Raw genomic sequence first — 20,151 nt, 5'->3', positions numbered from 1 at the left:
AAATCCTGTTTTTGCTTGTTCATTTTATGCATAATTTTCTGAAATGAGCCCCTCTCAAATAGTCTCCTAAGCACATGTATGTCATTCAAAATGACACCATTAATTGATACCACAATCACCTCCTCAGGCAAAAGCCTGTGTGTTGGGCTCTGTTGGAGCAGTGGAGGAAGCAAGTCCCAAGTTTCAGTGCTGAGAATGAAAACCACTAGGCAGCTCCATAATGACTAATGTATTGTTACCATCTGCCAATTGTTTGGCAGCCTATATGAAATGAGTTTGAGTGCAGCTGCCAGTGGAGAGGTGGCCACAACAGCAAAACTGCCCACGCAGTTGCTGCTCCTCTTGAGTGTCTCCGCAGAGAGGGGAAGGTCACAAAGGCCATGGTTAATGACCTCCTCTCTTACCTCTAGCTGGAATTCCTTCATTGATTGTACCATTCCCTTTCCCCAAGTGACCTCCCTGGTCAATAGGAATGCTTCATTATTTCTGACTTTCACATCCTCCTTTCATCTTGTGTTGATCAGACAGTAATTTCAACCCTTACACTGCCCGGGGGGGACGTAGTTCAGTGATGACACTTCAGTTCACTTTCCTTTGCTCTGTCCATCATCATTAACAGACAGCTAATGGGAAGCAAGTCCCGATGCCATCAGGATGACTGCAGAAGCAGAACAAGTGCAGAGAGTTCTGAAATATGCCTTTGCTCCACAGCAGAGCTCCACCCTGCGGAACTGGAGGCTCTGACTCCAGCCTCAGTGTCTCTTTCTGATTAATCATTCACGCAGTCACTTTCTCCCCATTTGATGTAATGGCCTTGTCATTCAAAGTCCCTCATTCAAATCCATCCTGAAAGCCCACTTCTTTCACCCATGCCTGCCAGAGACTAGCTGGCTGATACCATGACCATGGAGTTATTGGGGATCATCCATCTGTCTCTTTGCTGACAAAACCTCACCCCCACTCTGGATTATAAATACTTTGTACTATCAAGACAAAGCCCATCACTCTCAGGGTTTCTGGCTCATTTGCATGCCATGCCCCTTCCCTAAATCTCCATCCCAGTGGTTGCTTGCTTCTATTCTAGGTTGTAAATTCTTTGGGGGCAGGGAGTGGGCCTTATGTTTGGGAAGCACCTAGCACGCTGAAGTGCTAATGAAGACAAACTAGTCATCCTCCATGAAAGCCACAGCAAAGTAGGACAGAAGCAGGGTCTCCCAGCAACCGTGATCCTCCTGAACTCAAATGCTTTGGAGGATAGAGTCTTCCCAGTGAGAACATCTCCCCATACCCAGATTTGGAACTAGGGACTTTATTTTCTAAAACCATTGAGTGCAGCTGGTCAGATACTGGTTATAGATGTCTGCTGCTCTTCCTTAGAGTCCCTCCTATACACACACCTGTGTCCTAGAGCCCCTATTACCAATGTGAGTTCCAGTTACCACACACAGCCCTTGATGAGTCATGGAAAGGGAAAGTCTTTCACTGAGTCTCTGGGCTGGGATTACAAGGGGCTTGTGGGGGAGGATGACGCACTGTTTTACTTGGTAAACCACCACCTTGATTTCATGCTGAATGTGATGTACCAAAATCACTGTAAAGACTTTGCAGTGCAGACAAAGGGGACGAGGAATCTTCCCTGCATTACAGAAAAAAAGGGCATAAAGTAGTGAGATGTCAGGCCACTTGCTGAAACTCCCCCTTTTCAGTCACCATTCCTCATGGTACAAACATAGCTGCAGCTCCTGTGAGCTCATTGGGCTTTCATATTTTTAAAATGTTTATCCTGACACAATGAACAGGTTACACTGCCAGCTGTGCAGGGCACGTCTTGTCTTCTAAACTGACTGCATTTGCATAGCCTAGATGGGAAGGATAGACCAGTGGTTAAGAAACGAGCCTGAGATTCAGGAGAGCTGGGTTCAAGTTTGTGGCTCTGGCACTGATTTCCTATATGACCATTGTCCCTATGCCTCATTTTCCACATGTGTAGAATGAGGATACTTCTTCCCTGTCTCTGCAGGGTGTTGTGAGGTTAAACTCATTTAAGTCCAGCATGGCTCATTTCCTTTTAGCTCTGAGATATGGCTATACTAGAGAGCTGACAGTGGTGCAGCTGTAAGCTCTCTAGTGTAGCTGCTCTAAACCAACTGAAGAGAGTTCTCCCGTCAACTTAATTAATCCACCCCCAATGAGTCAGCAGCAGCCGACATAGTGCTGTCCACACCAGTGCTTAGGTCAGTGTAACTTGTATTGCTCACACCCCTGAGTGACATAAGTTATACCAACATAAATGGTAATGTAAACAGCCTTATACACAACTGAGACTTCACCCATCTCTTCTGCTTCACCAACAACACCAGACTGGGTTGTCTGTTTGTTCAATAGTCCAACCAGCACCTGTCTGCTTTCTCCCATACCACTCTGTGTACATGGGAGGAGCTCACTATAAACATCTGGAAAGCCACCACACTGCACTTCTTCCAAACTCCTTCCACCTCTGCCATGACACCTACAAAACACTTAACAATATTTTAGGCAGCTGGAGTGCACAGACTACAGCTTATTGCTCTAGCCAAAACTTTCTACCTTGCACCGCCTCCACTCCATCCGTGTGTTGTATTCACCAATTGTCTCTCATTTTATACTCAGATGGGGGAAGGGACTATCCTTAAATGGGTATACAACACAGTGATCGGTGGCCCCTAGGAACTACCGTAATATAAATAATATTTGATAGGAACTTACTCAAAAGATGCCCTAGATTGAGTCCTCCATAGGGAATGGGTAATATTGGATTGGCCCTGTCCCATGACATTATCTTCAGGATAACCTCTGAGGAAGGAATGCTGACGCCCATGAACTGGCCAAAGCTGGAAAAGGTGACTCATACCCGCCTCCCTACAGTAGCACATCACATTCTGGCATGGCTGCTGGGTAGGCCTCAGCAATGTGCATCACAATGATTTATCCTAGGCAATGATAAATGCTGAAGTGATTCTGAGCAGGGAACAGGAAAATGCCATGTGCCTTATGGTAACAAAGTGACCTATTGCCCTTCTCTGGAAGGTAAATGAGCCTGTGTTGTGATAGTTGGAGCATCACCACCTCACAGCTGTGATTAGCACATACGGGTCTGGAAGTCTGAGAACTCTGACCCAGTCCAGTGCATGATGGGCAAGGAGGAAGGTTTGGGGTACAGAAAATGGGCTTTTCCCTGCTATAATTATAAATTCAAGAGAACTTCACCACCCATGGTGGGAAGATGGGTGCTTAGTGGGCATTATAAAGGGAAGAGGAGAAGGATCTGAGGTAAATCACAAAGCCCTATTCATGGTACATTTTGCATGGGGTAGCAAAGAATTCAGAGGTGAAGGGGTAAAGGCTGGAGTTAAACAGGAAAAATACCCCAAAGTCACAGTAGGGTAGATTGTGATTTGCCAATGGCACTTGTCTGCCTTTTCAGCAGGGTCTTGGGGCCTAGAAGGATCTCATTCCACAGCTGGACACACACAACTATCTCTTTGCACCTCCAGACCACTCAGCAACCCAGCCTCTCAACCCCAGCTAGGAACACAGCCCATAGCCCATTAGACCATCATCCCACCAAGCCTGGTATCTTGCTTCCCAGGTGGCAAGTACTTTATTTTTCAGAAGATGGGGGAGGGGAGGAAGGAAAGCCTCCAGAGTGCAGCACCTAGGTAGTTGTGCAGTGTTTAACCTGCATGGGAAATGGCTCTGTGTAGCCCTGTTACCTCCTCCAATCTAATACTGTTTGGGGAGCGGAGCAGCACCCACTTCAGCCATGCCATGCATAGCCAAGCCCACAATCTGGTCAACAGTTCCCCAAAGGAAGCAGCTCTCCTGCATGTCTTACCTGAGGGGAATAAAGTGCATTATTTACTTTCTACCACTAGATAGAGCCCTGGGATTGGGATGAACCCTTTCTGTTTGTCCTGGAGGCAATGTTGTACTCTGGTTTGCTTTGTCTGGCGCTAGGGGTTCTCAGCACACATTTTTTGGTGGTCTCAGAGTATGGCCACCAACTCTTGCAGATGGCCACTCTCACACTTTTTCTTAAAATATTTACTTAGCTTTAGGAAAAACAAATAAATGTGCACATAGACATGTTCCAAATCATTGTAATTTATTTATTGCTAGCTAGTCAGTCTGTTGTGAAAAGTGATATTAACAAACATACAAGTATCACTTTTCACAGCAGACTTACTCAGACTTGGCAAGCCTGGGGACAAATTAAGCCCTGAATGGGGGGGTTAGGGGAGGGAGTGTGGGGCTGGAGCCTGAAGCCCCACTGTCAGGGCTGAAGCCCAAAGCCTGAGCCCCAGCACCCCTGGGAAGGTGGGGAATTCACTGGCTGACTGCTCCTCCAGCATTGTGCCCCTGGTGTCTTCAGAGGGGGGCAGGGCCCAACCCCTGCTGGTGGCCCCAGCAACCAACACAAGGTGGTGCATCCAGGAGCAACACAGAGGGGGAGAGGCCGCTACTTTGCCCTCCCCCCATCACAGCCCTGGGGGTTGCGGCTGCAAGAAAAGCCCCTGGTGGTTGCATGCGGCCATGGTAGCCACATTTGAGAAAGGCTGTGCTAAGGTTAAAATTGGACTGGTCCAATCACACACTGGCAGGACACCAGTGAAAAATGTCAACCAGCCTCAACCAGAAAGCCAGAAAACCAGAAAGCCAGTGCTCTTCCCATTCTCTGACTAGGGATCAATTCTGTCTCACGCAGATCCAGAATGGGTTAAGCCCTAAAACAAGGGGACACTTTCTCCTTGCTCCCCCTTTCTGTCTCCTCACTGTAGCCTGGTGGGGAAAGTTGCCAATTGTAAATTTCTATGAAAAATGAGGTGGGCAGCAGGGAATTGGCAACATTTTGACCAGCTCTAGTAATTAATGGCCATGAACCTGAATGCCATATTGTTGAGAAGAAGGAATTATTGTGAAAGTGAGAGTCTGCTGTAGAATAAGGGACAAGGACTTGGCTCCTGTCCCTGTGAACATTGTGCTCAGAACCAGCTCCTGCTCCCTCTGAGCTCTGTCCTGGGACCTCTAGTCCAACTCCTACCTCCACGGGGTAGTGATATTAGAGCGGATGCTGTGGTTTTATCCCTCAATTAATTAATAAGCCATAACTCAGCTCACTTCCCCTGCAGCTCTCTTATAGGAGGAAGCTGGGGCAGAAAATGATTTTCTGTATTAGCAGAAAGGAACTGAAGTGTTTCCAGGCCATGCCAAACTAGTTTCCTCCATAATCTTCTACCTAGACAAACGAGTCCCCTCTCTAAATTTGTGGCCTATTAGCACAGATGCAGGCTGTTTTTCTTCCCCTCTCTGCTGAGGCAAAGACCTTGTAAGACTAGGGGATCCAGAAATGCTTGAGGTTGTGATAAATCTTTAGTGGGGTTTTTCTTCCTTTACTTTCACAATATTTTCTTTAGTTTCCGAGCCAAATATTTCCTAAGGAAAGATTTCTGACTTCCTTTGTGCTGCAGCTCAACATCTGTCCACTTCAGGGACTGAAGTAATACACTGTTAAGGAGTTTTGATGTCAAGCCAAATCCCCTTGTGGGAACGACTTGCGAGGTTTTAGTAGCCTCCCTACTCCATCTTCACCCCCAAACAATCCCTCGTTTGCTCTCCTCACTTGCACTATCATTTCTTTTTTCCCATTGCATGGACAGGCTATAGCAGAGACAGGTTTAAGCCATGAATGCCTCTGCTATGAGCTTTCATAGCATAGTGCAAGCACCAGCTGTCTGGATGAGTGTGTATGATCCCAGTATAAGAAGCAGTGCTCAGATAATCTGGGTGCCCATCCAGCAGTGGGGCGTGGTGGGTAAATAGTCTCCCTGACCCCAAAGGTCACTGCTGGATAATATTTAGGTAGTGAGAATTCTGCCAGGCCACTCACAGCTAACACCTGCTCATCCAAATTGGCAAGAGAGAATTTAACAAAAGTCTGCCAAAGAGAAAGGGATGGAAGAGTCCTCCGGAATGAATTAAGGGGAGGACACTGCCATTGGACGGCATGGATGCCACCTGGAATATGGCTGTTTGAGGTCGTGTTTTGCTTTGAAAAAGCCATTAGGGTGTGGGTTGTCATGGCGGATGATAGGAACACTGGTCAAATGGATACAAGCTCTGGAGATTCACACCTGAGCTTTATGGGCCACAGTTCCAAATGGGCAGGCTCACTGCTGAGAACACAATCTACATCTGTAAGATTTGCACTTGCCGTTTAATCCCCGCACGTCTGGCTACCTCTCACTACCCGAGTGTGGGGGGAAATCAGCTGCATGATACTCTGACGTGCTTCTCACAATTTGTTTGTGGGGCACAAATATGTGGATGTAAATTGCACCTGCTAGAGGAGAATCCAGGCCTCAGGCTGATTTCAGAGCTGAGGGCCAAAGTCATCCATGGTAAACCCGGTACAACTCCAACAGAGTCTCTGGACTAGGAACCCCCCCCCCCCGGCTCACTCTCTGATGTACATTATGTGTGGGGTGCAAATGGGCCTAGAAGTGGGGAAATAACATAACTTGTACTGATTTGGCATCGGTTGGGAGAGTGCAAGTTCTAGGGTGGAAGGGCCAAGTGGGATGAATTAAGAAAAGCAGCAAGTGGGGGGTGTAAATTAAAGTAGATTTGAAGTCAGTGGAGTAAATTTAAATCAGGGATGAATTTAACCTGTTCTTTCACTCGCTCGCTCTCTCTATCTGAAGAACAGGCTGCTGCTTGTGTTTATCATTTATGTCCAGGAACGTGACATGCAGCCCTTGGCAGTTTCTCGAGTGATCTGGGCAGCCCATCTTGAAACCATTGTGCTCCTTGTCTGTCAAGGCTGGGCTATTGGAGTGGAGGAGAGGGTGACATGTGCCTGTCTCATGTGGAGGAATAAAGCTCGTAAGTGGCACTGGATCTTTCTGATGTAGCATTTTGCAGACATGGATCATGGGGCCAACTAAGAGTTGGGAGGAACATTGCTCAGGGTTGCAGGGATTTTGGTCCCATTTTCTGAACACAGGATCCAGCAGCAGATGCTTCCATTCAAACCCACTATAGCAGGAGACATAGAAAGGTGACTTCATGAAGGTTTCCAATTAAATCCTTCTGGCTTCCCAGATGCAGGGATTCTGGGAGGAGCACTATGCATTTGTCATGCTGCTCTCTAGGACTGCAGTCATTTAGAACTAGCCAGACCAGCTGTGTGCTTCCTGCGTGTTACAAGAGCAGCAACTCAGAGACCCTGGAGGTGGAGTCTTGTAGGCTGCAGCACTAGCAGGTGAACCTAGCACAGAACCTGCCCCTGGCTAGGCCACTGGGATCTGCACGGAGCAGGTTGCAGTTGGGTCACTCTTTGCACATCTTACAAAGGGAAAGCACAGCCATCAGACAAAAGAAGACTCCCCTGCTTCCACTTCCAAGCAAACTAGAAGTGAAAGAGCAGGGAGACAACTAACACTGATCATCGGACCAGTCCAGGAACTCTAGGATGCTCACTTATCCGTTCTGCACTGCAGCACATTCTTGCTACCATGGGGAGGAGCTCCAGGTCCTTTCAAACTGCACTGAACAAAACCAGCTTTCAAGTCCCTGAGATGTTCTTCCAGCTCCATGCACTGTAAATCTAATCATGGCTAAAGCTACTGCCCTAGCATCTGAATCACAAACATGGACATTGACAGCAAGTTTGCCATGGCAGAGTGGGTTGGAGAGATATTCTGCATGTGAATACATAACCCATAACATGAAGATCAGTCTGCCCCATGGATTTGCTGGATGCTACTGAGTGACATGAATAAAGGCTCAGTGACAATCGGAAAGGTCCAATTAGTTCTAAAGCCATTGCAAAGCTAGAGAAAAAATAAAAGGATTTTTATTTCATTCAAAACTTTCTAACCATTTGTAAAGTGCCCAGGAATGTTTCGATCACCACCCATGAAGGGGCAGATTTCCAAAGAAGATAGACGTGCAATTGTGCATTTGTTCATGCTGTTACTATGACTGCACACACGACCAGAATTGGCCATTTACATAGGCAAATACCGAGTTGATACATCGACTCATGGGAACTATGTGCAGAATTTTAGTTATGCGTGGCTTAAGTGCACTATTTATTAATGAATTTTTCAAAGACTGTTGGGAGGGCAGGGTATTTGGTGGGTACTTTTTTCATATAGATTAGTAAAAATCCAAATAAATACATGGAAATAAGTAAGTGTAACTCTGAATTTGTTTGTTAACCCTGTCCAAACCAACCTCAGAAACAGGCCCAGAATCCTGAAGGTAGAAATGTAAAGCTCCGATGGGCAGAGGAACTTGGCACCACTGCTGTGTCCTGGAGCCATAATCATGGTAACACAGTCTAGGTGTCTGCAGTACTGGTAAGTATAGTAAAGGGTCTCATAATCCCCATTATAGTTACCTAACCACTGTAAGAAATAAAACTGGGAATGGGGGGGTACGTGTCATTCTTGTGTGTAAGAAGGCAACACCCAGAGATCAGCTCCTACTTGATCACTGCATGGGGAGTACATGCTCTAGGCCCCACTTCAGGATGGAAAGAGCAGGGACAAATGAAATATGATAACTGGAAAAAATATGAACCGGAAGATGGGATGTTTAATACACTCCAGATCCAGCACAACACCCAGAGCTGCACAAAAACCACTCCTCGTTCTGGAACAAAGATACCATCCCACTCTAAGGACAATCTAATATACAGAGTGTGTGTCGTGATGTGTTATGTTACCCTCATCTGACTTGAGATATTGTACACGTCATACTGTTTTCTAGCAGGGGAGCCTAACCCTGAAAGCCAGCATGAAGGAATGGGCTCTCTGCTTCTCCTGGCTGTCTTCCTCCCTTCCTGTGCTCGCTGGTTGTGTTTCTCAGCCACTCCTTCCAGGAGAGACAGATCTGAGCTCTCTGTGTATGTCAGCAACAAGCTGGAGTGAGCCAGCCTACATTTGCACACTGCAGCTTGGCTCCTGCTAGGGTTCCTATGTTTGGTATCTTTGGCTTGCATCCTTGTACCTCCAGTCTCTATCTAGCCTTCTCACTATTGCTTCTGCCTTTGGCTTCAGCACTTCCAGCCTTCACTCTTTGCCTCAGTTTATTAAATTGACAGGAGGGATGCTGTCATTTTTAATCAGAGGAGCTATTTGGTTCCTCCTGTCCTCTCTTTAAGCATTTTAGTGCCTGCTAAATTAGACACTATTTAGGGCAACATGCCACATCATTTTGTGGTTCCCATTGTCCATGCTGAATTGTATGTTAATGAGAAAGGAACATGCTCTGGAGGGGGTGGGCAGGGGTGAGGTTGCCTACTTCCCAAACACCAGCAGGCGGAAGGTTTGTAAAGCAAGCTATTCTGGATGCTACCAGCTAAAGATCAGACATTAGACTTTCCTGCCGCTCTTATACAACACACAAGATCCCTCTGACTTCAGTGGGAATTACACACACAAAAGGGTCCCAGTACTAGGCAACGTAGGGTCCATCATTGTGTCATTGGACTCACTGGGTCAGAATCTGCTTTGACAGAAGGGAGCACAATTCAGTCGGAGACCCTTCTGCTTATGCCCTTGCTGGATTTGATCCACTAAATAGGCAGGCTTCCATCCTGAGCTGGTCCCAGCTAGGCATCACCTCTCCTTGGCTAAGCTGATAGGAACTGCACTGAGTGGGTCCCAGTTGGAAGTCGTTTCCCCTTGTTTGACTTAATAGGAGCCATACGGAACGAGTCCCAGCTGGGAATCATTCCTGCAAGGCTCACAGAACCCAATCTCAACTGTCCTAGCAACACACTGGTCAACCTGTGCTAGCAGATGGGAATGAAGTTTGAAGAACTTCTATTATGACCTCTTTGCAGTGGAGGGTAAGAGAAATCAGGGACTCCCATCAAATGATGGGGGGGTAGGACCAACCTATCACTGAAATGTAGTATTGGGCCTCAATGTGCAACATGGGCTCAGTTTAAAATACTATTTAAAAGAAGCTCATCGATGGAGACGATGCAGTTGGTATGGTACAGCAACATGCAATCGCCAAGAGTGGCCATGCTGGCAAGGTCACAGAGGCACAAAAGGAATCTGGATTCAGGCTCATCTGCAACATTATTTTTTGCATCATTATTATTAATAATTATTATTATTTTAATAGCAACACAAATTAACTTCCAAATTAGCATTTTATTTTTTCCCTTACAAAAGCCCCAAATGCCCACCCAAACTGAGCCTGTAGATGCTTAGCTACCCAATTTATTCACACACATTTGTGTTTCTGTGGTAATCAATATTACATGGGTTGTAAGCTCTTTGAGGCAGGGACCATAGGCACTGGCTTTCTCCTTGCCCCAGGGGGCTCAACCCCTGTTCTGCCCCAGGCTCCGCCCTCACTCCACTCCTTCCCTCAAGCCCCCACCCCTGGCCCACCTTCTCTCTGCCCCAGGCCCTACTTCCACTCCATCCCTTCCCCTAAGCCCCCACCTCTGCCCAGCCTCTTCCCACCCCTGGTCTACCCCCACCCCACCTCTTCCCACCCCCGGTCCATCCCTGCCCCCAAGCATGCTCCATCCCCAACTCCTCCCTCTCCCTTCAGTGCTCCTGCATGCCACGGACCAGCTGATCCGCAGTGGGTGGGAGGTGCTGGGGGGGACGGCGAGGAGTTGATTGGCGGGGCTGCCAGCAGACGGGAGGCACTGGGGGGGAGGAGAGGAGCTGGCTATTGGTGGGTGCTTAGTGCTAATTTTTTCCTTGTGTCCTTCAGTCCTGGAGCACCCACGGAGTTGGCATCTATGGCAGGGACCATCTTTTTATTTTGAGTTTGTGCGGCACCTAGCACAATGGGATCTTGGTCCATGACTGGGGCTTTTAGGTGCTACTGATATGCAAATAATAAATCATAATTATTATATTTGCATATGCAAAACCACAGGTGCAAAATGGATGGCTTGGTTGAGACCTCTGAAAATTTCTCTCTGCAGTCCAAATTTATGAGAAAAATAGAGAGAGTTAACCAAACAGACTGCCAGATAAAGATAAAAAAGATGGGGAAAAAGAATGAAAGAATTCCTTCCATATTCCCTTCAGAGGCAGAGACACTCATCCACCCCTGCACTCTGCTTTTCTCCTTTCTAACATTTGGGACTCTTTTCCGATATCAGCTCAGGAATGGTTTGCATATTTGTTCAAACTTGTCTCATTGTATTTTCCAGCTCAAATATTATTTTTTCAGATGCCTCTCTTCCTGATGGAATTGGAATGGAGAATACAAAGGGTATCTCCTGAGCTGCTCCCTGAGCTTTTCCTGCCCATTGGGAAGCTTTGGCTCCATGCCAGAGCTGAAGAAAACTTGGCCTTCCAGAACAAATTTGATTACTGAGCTCACAAGTCTGGGAGTAATTTAGGCCAATGGCAAAAATAAAAGTGAGACAAGCGAGGACAAGCAAGAGTGTTAAGAAGAGTGGCGATCAGGAGAAGAATTGAATTGCAAGCTGTTTGAGGCAGAGATGATCTTTTTGTTTTGTGTTTATACAATGCCCAGTGCAGTGGAGCCTACATCCATTATATAACAGAAGAAAAACCTGATTCCTTATCTACAGTGTAATGGCTCCTCACCCTAAGCCACTTTTTCTGTAAAGCAACAAACAAGGTCATGTGCTATAGATAGGCCTATGTAGGACACAGGCCATGCTGGATTTTTGATGGTCTCACTATGTCTTCTTGGAAACAGGAACACAATGGATGTTCCATCACCAGTGCTAATCATCTTCCTCAACAGTGTCAATGCTGGAACCACAGCCATGACGTGGAGGTCACGTCTCTACACTTCTGTAGTGCTTTAGCTAGAATTGGATGTTCATTTCCTGTATGGATGACATGCAATGTTCTTTAAGCCTTATTTCTCCAGCTTGGGGCAGAAGGAAGAACCTGCAAGAATGGGGTCCTACCATCGACCATCATAAGCAGTTTGTGATGTGAGTAAAGAGCTTTGAACTGGGGAAATGCTACGTGAGGTCAGAGTATTACCAGTATGAATAACTTGTGTGACATCACCATTTTCACTGTGTTTCAGTCTCCCATGTGTGGCATTCCAGTTACATTAACACATGCTGCATGACATACCCAGCTGTAATTTATCTGGCCCAAACAACTCCCCAACACTTTGTCCTCCCTGAAGAAACAGTGCTTTTAAAACAGGCTGAAGAATACTCTAAAACAGGGGTTCTCAAACTTTATTGCACCATGACCCCCTTCTGACAAAAAAAGATTACTACATGACCCCAGGATGGGGGACCGAAGCCTGAGCCCGCCCAAGTCCCACCACCCCGGGCAGGGGGAGCCAAAGCCCAGGCCTCTCCACCCCAGGTGGGGGGGAGGTCAAAACTAAAGCCCAAGGGCTTCAGCCTCAGGCTGGGGACCGGTAACCTGAGCCCCATCACCCAGGGCTGAATGCCCTCAGGCTTCAGCTTTGGCCCCGGGCAGTGAGGCTCGGGTTTTGGCTTCGGCCCCAGGCCCCAGCAAATCTAACACCAGCCCTGGCGACCGCATTAAAAAGGGGTCGCAACCCACTTTGGGGTCCCGACCCAGAATTTGAGAACTGCTGCTCTAAAAAGAGAACCTGATGCATTCCATCACACTCAAGCAGGCCCAGACCTTGCCGTTTGTTCCCAGCGCTCAGGTAGAAACACAAGGGCCCATATGTTTATCTACAACATGGCAACATTTAAACAGAGTAGGGTTTCCACAATCCAGTAACAAATACTAATGAATATACCACAGAGTCCCTGAGCACTAATGAGTAATAAAGTGTCCCATATACTAAAGAGCCCCCAAGTATTAGTGAATACTAAATAGTCTCTGAGTACTCATGCCTCTCTTGGGTCAAATTCCACTCTTTAAAACAATCCCCATTACTTTTTACACATAAGGCTGTAGAATGCCTCAGAGGGGCTGTTAGTGTCTACGGGGTGGGGGGTGCGGGGGGGGAATAAAGCATGTGTCAAAAAGACTTTTAATGCCCATTTAAAAATGGCCTAAATACAGTCTGTAGTTACATGATAAGCTGCAAGGTCTCTATTGGGATAAATATTTTGTTTTTAAAATTGTCTCCACTCTTACACACTTTTATGAGAGATCATTCTTGGCTCTAAAACACAGTTGTGTTAAGTATGTTAAAACTATAGTTTGGGCCTGGCTTTGGTTCCATAAAGACTTTTACTTCTTGCTGTATTTTTATAATTATTATTCCAGTAAATATTGACCATATTATAATACTTGGCACTTCCAGAGCTGACTGTACTTTTACAAACTTTAATTACAGCTTACAGAACTTCGGTGAGGGAGATAATTATTGTCCCAGTTTTGCAGATGTGGAAGCTGAGGTACACAAAGGTGAAGCGACATATTCAAAGTCACAAAACAAAGCAGGGGAAGGGCCAAGTATGGAGCCCAGGAGTCCCAGGTGCTGTGATCTGACCACAGCGCAATGCTTCTCTCTACATAAGCAAACATATTCTTAGTTCTCTGTCTGTGTAAAATTACCCTCTGTCCCCATCCTGTGCAAATTAGTCATTCCCCCCATAAATAACTATAATTAACCATCTGCGTGAGCAATTACCTAATTGGCATGTGCTCTGGTGTGCACTGTCTGTGCGATGGTGCATGCATTTTGTGTAGGTAATTGCACACCATAAGGTTTTAAAAACTAGGCCCATAATTCAAAGAGCATGTTGCAAACTCACAACAGCCAAGAAATTCAAAGTTCAGATTGAGACGGGGCATTTCTTAATGCCCTGCTTTGTTCCTAAGTGGCGCAAGGAATCGCCAAAGTGGGATGCTGTTTTGCTGCTGCCCTTGTGCCTAGGGAAGCATGTTTGCATAGTAGCGAGTGAGGCCACCACACACAATTCATGACATTCAGAGCTAAATATGAGTCTTGACTTTGAGGAATGCGGCGATAAAAACAAAACTTAAAACTTTCACATTGCAAAACCTATTAGCTGCTTTAACCATTTTTGCAGTCATGCCAGTTCACTCATACAGGAACTTTTACCAATGCATGACAGTTCATTTGTTTAGCTTGGGTCAGATTTAAAGTTCTGATGAAGCCTAATCTTCTGACCTGTGTTTATTTTGGCTAGGGGTGTCTCTTAGCACAGACGACTTCCTATCCTTCCTAATCTTTCCCGCAGGAAAGAAGCTGGGGGTTGTGAGTGTGGGAGGAAGGGAAAGTCAGCTAGACATGCAGCAAAAAAGAAACAAGCATGCACATGTTGGTGAAATGGGTCAAGAAGAGAGAGACCTTGTCTGTTAAAAGAAGGCATTAAACAGGGGGAGCTGGCACCTCCATTGTCATCATTCAAGATGCATCAAATACATCACAGTTTCTCTGGAATTTTATCTATCCGGAAATATGGCCAATTATAACTGTGACAACTTCAGAGACCATGAGAGCACTTAGGGCTGGAAAAGTCCTTACTTAGTTCTTACTCCAGTCAAATCTCCCATTGAAGTCAGTAGGAGTTTTGCCTGTATAAGCCCTAGATAAGGCCTTTCGGGATTTGATGCTTAGGGTCTAATCCTGGAGGTGCTAAGCATCTCAGTACCAACTCTCCGTAACTTCAATGACAGTTGCAGCCTCTCAGCACCTCACAGGACTAGTCCCTTCTTGTCTATCTCCTAGGAACAGTTTCATTCAGACATGCCAAACCCACGAAAAAAATGCAGAAATTGGGCTTGTTTTTGTCTTAATTGGCTTGTGAGTTGCTTGTTGGCTAGTTTTTGGCTTGTAACTTGTTGTTTGTTTGGCTTGTAGCTTGTTGCAGCTTTTTTTCTGATTGGCTCCCAGAAAGCAGGGGCAAGGGGCAAACAGGAGCAAGTGGGGGAGAGAGTCAGGGGTGCACAGTGGGCCCACCACAGTCCCAGACTGCACGCCAGGGGGATCTAGTCACATAGAGTGCTGGGGTTCTTAGGGACTGGCTTGTTTTGGCCTTGTTTTGAAATGGGATTAGCTTGATTTTTGGTTTATTTTGAAAGTTAGGGTGCTTATTTACCACGTGAAAGTTGGCAACTGTGGTTTCATTGTATATTAAGGGCCACATTTTCTAGATGGGCTGGAGCCTGCTATAATTTTTCCTGGTGAAAATTCCATCCACAATCCAGTTGCAGGCCTGAGTACTTGCACCCCTGACTACCTGATGGTGGATGCAAACAAGTAGCCAGAAGCACAAGTTTCAGCACTATTCACTCTCTAGACCCAAACATGCCAGTATAGATTTGGCAGAGGGGATTTGTACTCATAAAAATGGTTTTGGACTTAGCCCTTGTGAAAGTTTAGCCTAGGAGAAAGAAGTTTATTATGATGAATAAGTCTAAAGTTAATTAGAGGGAAGAATTTGTAAACACAAGCTCTGTATGCTACAGATTTCCCACCTTGTACAGTCACTGCTACCTTCTCACAGAACCATGGGCCATTTTTAACTTTATTATCTTGATTTGCTGCAATTTCTTTGAAAGGCAAAAAAAATCTGGAACTCATTCCAGTCTTTGCCTTTTGCTTAAATATACAGTCCAATGTCACGGTCTCCATGGAGAAACCTTACATGCATACTTTTGATGTAATTAGAATTTAAGCTGCACACAGGAAATACCTAACCTTCGCCTTTGAAATACTTGGGCTTGCCTTCAATTTACTTCACAAATCCTAAACAGTAGCTGCAGAACTTAAAAAAATGAGAGAGAGAGAGAGAGTGCACTGTCTGAATATTTTTCAAAGGGGAAACCAAGTGGCTGTTCTGCAGCATTTTCTGTGCTTGGGCAGGTAACATACACACAGAATAACTCTATTCTGTTTTCTTCCTAAAGCCAGATGTGTGAACTGCTGGACCTTTTTTTTAAAAAAAGTTCCTTTTTATCAGTTCTTGATGTTACATAGTAAATATAAATATAACTTTTTACCTCTGAGTTTTAGCACTGTGGAGAGACACCATATACTCTTCCCCTCCATGGAATTGCCAATGTGCTTTGCAAAATGTTTATGGTATATTTAGAAATAAGGTTTCAGATTCCCTCTGACATGACAATAAGGCAAAGAGCAATTTTAGAAGACATAAAAGTCATTTTTTGCTTAATCTTTGATCTCTTGGGTTTGACCAGCTTCCCGAAGGCGAAATAAAACATTCTGACTAGCTGAAAATATCTCTTTCCTTTCACCCCTGTGGGAGAGCAATCACTTAAACCTTTTCTATGGCTAATATGAATTTGATTAAACAAACAGTTCTGTAGAATATTATTTTGGGTAAATTAGACTCAAAGCATTTAAAAATTGTCAGATGGAAATCTGGCACATGGCTCAACTCTAGACTTTCAAACTTCTGGAAAAGTAAACGTTGAGGAAATGATCCAGGCATTCCTGCAAGGGAACCTGAACAGAGAGTTCACTGCTGCCCTCGAGGCAGGGGTTGGGGGAGGGACTGAAAGCAGCAGTGGGTTCGAGAATGACTCAATCCCTATGCTGCTGATGACTGTTTATGTCATGGAAGTGAGATGCCCTCATACATTAGCACGTATATTCTCCTAACTAGCCAATTGGGCAGCATTAACAACAGCCTTGTAGCAGGGGCACATTTAGCTCCCATGATAAGATGGTGCCAAAAGATGGGTTGTGTTTGGGAAAACACAGTGTGTGCCACCAAAATGATAGGACAAACTTTCCTGCCAGTGTCATATTAGAGCATCAGAGAAATGTTTTTCTAACAGATAAGTGGGGGCAAAGTTCTCAGCTTTGTACCCAAGGGAGAGGAATATGCCAGTGCTATGAAATGAATGGGCCAACTTTTTCTTTTTCAAATATGTAATTGTGTGCCCAATATGTGCCCTGAATTTGCACATGCAATTACAGCAAATGCAAATACACATTGGGTAATTTCACATGCTGCACTAGTTACCCAGTTTCCACAGGCAACAGCAGGAACTGCATGTGAAAATTAGATGTGCAATTGCATAGATACCTTGTCTGAAAATCTGTCCCATTATTGTTATGATGCTGGAAAAACTCTATGATAATATTAAGAAGTCAGCACATCTCATATTACAGCCATACAATATTATTGTGCTATTTTTACTGCTTACAAGTATTTCCTTTGGACCAGATCTTGCCACCCTTACTCATGTGACTAGTACCATTGACTCTGACAGGAATGCTCACATCATTCTGAGTGGAATCAAGCCCCATGGTTATTTAGAGATTTGGAAACAGCTTACTGCACATTATGTGTTGTACTTAGATCTATATCAACAGTCCAGCAAATGTACCTCTCAGCAGATCTGAGGTCAGGAATCGTAAACCACGGAAAGACTCCAGTACCAATACACTTTTCAAGCTGATGGCTCCAGTTCAGCAAAGCATTTAAGCATGAGCTTCACTTAAAGCACATGCTTAAGTCCCACTGAGGTCCCATTAAAAGTTTTGCTGAATCAAGGCCTAAAATGAGGGGAGTCGTCCTATTTGACTCCTCACTAATTGCTTTGTAAGAACTATAGGGGCATTTGAGTTTTAAAAGATGCTATAGAAAACCAAATTTTGATCTTTCCTTTATCTTCTCTCTGGCTCCCCTCTGCCCTGACCCACTGCTGCTCTTGACTGCATGACAGGGTTACCATAGATGAGGGCACAGCAGAGCAAATCAGTTGCAAGCTACAGTGCTATGGATGTTAGTGAACAAGTGCCTCATGACCTTTCTGCCACTGGAAAATGTCGGGAGACTTATTTCCCTTGGTCTTCAGGAACAAATACCAGTTTAAAGCCAGAGGAAGAAGCTCTGTCAGTCTCCAGCCTAATGAAATATTATTTAATCATGAAAGGTGCCTTGTTTTGCAATGCAGCCACCCAATTTTGTAAACCACTGTGTTACTTTGGAAAATAGTTCTTATAGGATCCATCAGATGTTTAAGAAAAAAATAGAAGCTTTGAGTTTCTATTTGCTTAGTTTCTGACTAAGGTGGAAAATAAGGAGCTGGGAAAACCAGGCAGAGAAAAAAGCCACAACGATGGAGTAATCAAGCTGTGTTAGTGAAGAGTAAATCAAACAGACGTAAGGTAAATAAAAATGCTTCCCTGCAGATAGCAGCAGGAATCTGTCACTGGGCTGGGCTTGCCTTCCTGTTTATATTTACCAGGAGAGACCTCCAGCCCTTGGCAGCATTGTGCTCTTGCCAAATAACAGAGTTTGGTGACAGATGACTTCTAGTGTGATCCTCTGCATCTGCCAACAGGGCGACCTGATAAACAGCCATAGGCAGGCACCATTCGTCAGCCAGGTTAGTTTTTTAAGGTGGACACATCATGGCCAAATTTCCAAAGAACTCTCAGTTCTGAGAATTGAGTTGCGATCGCAGTATGTGCAGCCCAGGCAATTGTGCCTCTATCTCCAGGTACACACACAAACGTATCATTGCACATCCTTGTCCCTGCTCAATTTCCCATCTTATTTGCACAAGTGCAGGTTGTGTGTGCAATTACTTGTGTATATGTGTGTTTGCTGACTGCAGCTTTGGCCCCGTCCTTCAAAAATGCATCCCTAAGTGAATATATATTGTTCAAAGCTAGCATACACACTTACTAGTAAAAAGAAAAGGAGTACTTGTGGCACCTTAGAGACTAACAAAGGTCTCTAAGGTGCCACAAGTACTCCTTTTCTTTTTGAGAATACAGACTAACATGGCTGCTACTCTGAACACTTACTAGTGTACATACAGTGGGCCTTTTCCAAAGCTCACTGTTGTCAGTGAACAGACTCTATCTTCACAGATCAGGCCCTGAGTCAGTGCATAATAAATATACTAGGTAGTCGCAAAAAGAAAAGGAGTACTTGTGGCACCTTAGAGACTAACAAATTTATTAGAGCATAAGCTTTCGTGAGCTACAGCTCACTTCATCGGATGCATTTGGTGGAAAAAACAGAGGAGAGATTTATATACACACACACACAGAGAACATGAAACAATGGGTTTATCATACACACTGTAAGGAGAGTGATCACTTAAGATAAGCCATCACCAACAGCAGGGGGGAGAAAGGAGGAAAACCTTCCATGGTGACAAGCAGGTAGGCTAATTCCAGCAGCTAACAAGAATATCAGAGGAACAGTGGGGGGTGGGGTGGGGGGGAGAAATACCATGGGGAAATAGTTTTACTTTGTGTAATGACTCATCCATTCCCAGTCTCTATTCAAGCCTAAGTTAATTGTATCCAGTTTGCAAATTAATTCCAATTCAGCAGTCTCTCGTTGGAGTCTGTTTTTGAAGCTTTTTTGTTGAAGTATAGCCACTCTTAGGTCTGTGATCGAGTGACCAGAGAGATTGAAGTGTTCTCCAACTGGTTTTTGAATGTTATAATTCTTGACGTCTGATTTGTGTCCATTCATTCTTTTACGTAGAGACTGTCCAGTTTGGCCAATGTACATGGCAGAGGGGCATTGCTGGCACATGATGGCATATATCACATTGGTAGATGCGCAGGTGAACGAGCCTCTGATAGTGTGGCTGATGTGATTAGGCCCTATGATGGTATCCCCTGAATAGATATGTGGACAGAGTTGGCAACGGGCTTTGTTGCAAGGATAGGTTCCTGGGTTAGTGGTTCTGTTGTGTGGTGTGTGGTTGCTGGTGAGTATTTGCTTCAGATTGGGGGGCTGTCTGTAAGCAAGGACTGGTCTATCTCCCAAGATCTGAGAGAGCGATGGCTCGTCCTTCAGGATAGGTTGTAGATCCTTGATGATGCGTTGGAGAGGTTTTAGTTGGGGGCTGAAGGTGATGGCTAGTGGCGTTCTGTTGTTTTCTTTGTTGGGCCTGTCCTGTAGTAGGTGACTTCTGGGTACTCTTCTGGCTCTGTCAATCTGTTTCTTCACTTCAGCAGGTGGGTATTGTAGTTGTAGGAATGCATGATAGAGATCTTGTAGGTGTTTGTCTTGTAGGGAATCTAAATGTATATCTACCCAGCATGGTACAGCGATACTTTCCAAACCCAAGTTCAGGGGAAACCATCATAGGGCCTAATCACATCAGCCACGCTATCAGAGGCTCGTTCACCTGCACATCTACCAATGTGATACATGCCATTATGTGCCTG

The sequence above is a fragment of the Dermochelys coriacea genome, chromosome 13 (assembly GCF_009764565.3).
Source record: "Dermochelys coriacea isolate rDerCor1 chromosome 13, rDerCor1.pri.v4, whole genome shotgun sequence".
In the NCBI taxonomy this organism is placed as follows: Eukaryota; Metazoa; Chordata; order Testudines; family Dermochelyidae; genus Dermochelys; species Dermochelys coriacea.
The sequence above is the reverse complement of the archived record's forward strand: the minus strand, read 5'-3'. Positions refer to the sequence as shown.